Consider the following 4094-nt stretch of genomic DNA (forward strand, 5'->3'; position numbering starts at 1 on the left):
TAGCCCAAGACACTGAAATCTTTCTTTTTTTCTTTTTTTTTGTTTTTGAGACATGGTTTCTCTGTGTAGCCCTGGCTGTCCTGGAACTTGCTGTGTAGACCAGGCTGGACTTGAACTCACAGAGATCTACCTGCCTCTGCCTCCCAAGTGCTGGGATAAGGCATGCCCCCCCAATTGTTCAAATCTTAGATGGTCTTTTAATAAAAAAAAAAACAACAACCCAGAGCCAGATATCAGGATGAAAGCTGAAAGATCAGAGAAGTAGAACAGCCAGCCACTAGTTCTTATCTCCATGAAATCCTCAGCCTCAAGAGAGTAAGTTCCTGTTTCCTCACACCTTATACACCTTTCTCTGCCATATTACTTCCTGGGATTAGAGGCGCATGTGCTTCCCAAGCAAAGGCATGAGATCTCAAGTGCTGGGTTAAAGATGTGTGCCACTACTGCCTGACCTCTAATCTAGTGGCTGGCTCTGTCCTCTGATCCTCAGGCAAGTTTATTAGGGAACACAATATATCACCAAATTTCCCCTTTTTTGTCTAAAATAATAAAAGAATGTTATAACTAATATAATAAAACTATGTACAATAAGTACAGTAAGTATATACAATATACACAGACAAGAATTACATTAACAATGTCCAGTCCATTAATATTTGACAGATTCAGAGAAAATACTCTATTATCTATCCTATTTTGGTGAGTCCCAAATGTTGTACCTAATTCACTTTCTACCCTAACTTGTATTACCAAACTCAAAGCTATCCTTTGATGTCATTCAAACCTATACACTTTACACATCTTTAGTGAGTTTCTTTTCTGAATTTGTTGACAAGGAAAACTATAACTATCTAATCTTCAACTCCCTCAGAGACTCAAGAAGGAAATAATAGTGCTTAAGTAAGCAGGAAGTGCAAACAAGCAACTTCCAAAAAATGTGAAAAATGACAGCAACAGCCAGCTGCCCGGACAGTCACCCAAGATTTCTGTGTAACATTGGGGCATCCATCTTTGGCCTACAGGCTTAGCGTATCTAACAGACTTTTCTGTGAAGCAGGATTTTCTAAAGAGCATTCTCACCTTGTTTTGACAAGGTTTGGCAGTCTTTCCTTTTGTGTCCTGCTTGTCCATTTTGAACAGCACACTGTCAGCAGTCGAGGCAAGGGCATTTTCTTGCCCAGTGGCTAACTTTTGCCACAAAGAAAGTAAACTCCATATGGAGTTTCTTCAATGCTCATCATCTTCTCTGAAAAATAATGGTGCTGCCAGGAGCAGACATGTCTCATTGTCGTAAGGAAAGGAAGAATCTATGTTGTTAAAACATCTTGAATGCCAAATTCTGTAATCTCTGAAGTATTTGAAGATGACCCGTCTAAAATATATCTCTGTTTGACCTTGAAAAACATACCTGACATGACTACCAGTTTGATTGTAATGACTAGCTACTAACTTTCATTTCTTTATATTCTCATTAGTTGGTAATAATAACTTTCAAGGACTAGAAATTTACATTACATTGTTAAATGAGTTGTATAGGTACAATACCTTGAACAAGATTAGAAATATATGTACAGTATTTTCTAACAAAATTAATCTCAAATTTGTATCAATATATATAATTTGTATACAATATACAAAAATCCAATCCAATGTAAAATATTTAAAACTAGTAGTCACTTTCTAAAAGTTTATTCAATAATCTCCCTTTTTATCTTATCGTATCTACATCCTCCCCTTTTTTCTTTTCAGAGTAGATTTAATAATCTACACTTTTATCCTATTATTTCTATGTCTCTTTTTTTTCAGAGTAGATTCAATAATCTACCTCTTATCTATATTCTCTTTTTTCTTTTTCTTTTTTTTAACACAAGAACCCTAAATCTAATTTCCTTGTTTAGCTTTTTTTTCTGACCATTATCAATTAACAAATTGTAACCAACCATCCTAAACAATGACAAATATCCATAACCCACTGAATGACCAAAAACCACCCACCCCACCTCTTGAGAATGTGGGCATTGTGTTCTTAAAATTACTTCCTGCTGTCTAGGGGCAAAAGCATGTTGAGGTAATTCTGAAAAGGAAATATTTGGGTTAATTGTCAAGTCCTGGGAGAGATAGCTGATCATTTGTCCAGTCTCTGAATAATGAGAAAGTGCAGGGTTTGTCTCAAGTCCTTGTTCAAGTAGTCTTTGAGGCTGGATCATCTCAGCTAGCCCTCTTGAAGTTGTCCTGAGCAGTTTGTAGTCCAAAGCCGATCTTTGGATGGTGTTTGTCATCTTAGTGGTATTATCCTGATGGAATCGTCATTGTGGGGTCCCATCATCTTTTTGGAGACTTCAAAGTTGCTGTTAGGTATGGTCATGGTTCACAGCAGAAAATCTTTTTTTGGGGGCAAGTTTTCTGGATGATTTGTTCTTTTTATTCAGATGTTTCATTTGTCCAGTGTTCTTCAGATTCCTTAGCCTTCATTCTCCTGAAAAACAAAAACAAAACCCTTCCCCAACCCTAACACTGAGGAGGCTCCCAATCTAATTTTTATGAATTTTGGTTTATAGTTTCTACTTAAATTTTTGTTTTACTTTCTAAAGTTGTTCTATCATCCAGAGCAGTATGGTTTCTTACAACAGTCATTAGGTTCTTTAATTGCTCTGGGAAGGAGTTTCTTCTATGATGGCAGGAAAGGACTGAACGGAATTTGTCATGGAGGCTTGCGAGAGGCCCCTCAGGGAGTTTCCCCCTACAGCAAAGGCCAAGGATTACCTTGCCTGTCCATTATTGGTCTACATTTTTTAGTCCAATGTTTGCCTTTGCCTCACCTTCTGCATAATCCAGAAGGGGGGCATTCCATTGGGATTGTTCCTAGCAAAAATATTGTTTCTAGGAACATCCTGTTTACAGTCCCTTTTTAGGTGACATTGTTTACTGCAATTGAAATACATGACATTACTATTTTTCTCCAAACCTCTGGAAATCATCTCTCCTAAGTATCATCATGGTCATGAGATTTAATATTAATTGTGTCTGGGATCCATTCCTCTAAAGGTGTTGATCTTGCTTTTAACAGCCTAATTATCCTTTTGCATTGTGCATTAGCATTTTCAAAAGCCAGAGGTTCAATTATTATCTGTCTAGCTCCTGAATTTAGTGACATTCTTTTTACTGCTGAAGATAGCCTTTGTAACAAATCAGTGAAGGTTTCTTTTGGGCCCTATATAACTTTTGTAAGTTACTCAATTTCCTTTCCTACTTCTTCAATTTTATCCCAAGCATTCAAAGCTGCCGTTCAGCATAAAGCCAGGGTGTGGTCATCATATAGAGATTGCCTTTCTACATTAGCATAATCTCCCTTTTTAAGAAGTTGATCTTGGGAGATTTCCATACCGCTAGCCCTACTTCATTGTTCAATGTCCTTAGCTTCATCCTTCTACCAGGTCTTCCATTGTAATTGTGGACCAGTCTCTAAGATGGCTGTAACCAAATATCTTCAGTCTTGGGAGATAATTGTATTACAAGTTGACCACAAGTTTAACATTTGCTTCACAAATAGGGAATGCATACCATATGATACTTTTGCTTCTTTCAATCTCCTCAAATCTAACATTTGTACAAGATTCCAATCAGCTCTTACACAGCCTTGAGCATCTGGCAGTTCCTGTAAGGTGAGTGGATAGATTAAGGTTGGCTGTTTGAGAGCCTTAGGCTGTTTCCTGGTATCTGTACAATGCAAAGCTGAGATTGGTTTGTTAGACCCCAAAGTTTAGGGTCTCGAGTGGGCGCCCCAAGAACCCAGACTCTGATCCAGTTGATGCAACAGCAAGAGGTGGTTATTGAAGTGGCTGCACAGTCGGGCAAACTCAACTCCAAAGAGCAAGAGCCGTATCTTACTGCAGCCCCATGGGGGCTTTTAAAGGAAAAACTCACAAAAGCCATAAGATTACAATTCCCATACAATTTTGTTTTACAAGATCATGGTCTGATCACAGAGTGAGTACAGTCACATCCGCATGTACATTCTTCTCAAAACCTTAAGGGGGTTATCAGGGCAGGAGTGGAGTTTACACAAAGGTTACAGTGGTCCTTCCTGGAACACT

This window comes from Peromyscus eremicus, chromosome 6 (genome assembly GCF_949786415.1).
Source record: "Peromyscus eremicus chromosome 6, PerEre_H2_v1, whole genome shotgun sequence".
Classification (NCBI taxonomy): domain Eukaryota; kingdom Metazoa; phylum Chordata; class Mammalia; order Rodentia; family Cricetidae; genus Peromyscus; species Peromyscus eremicus.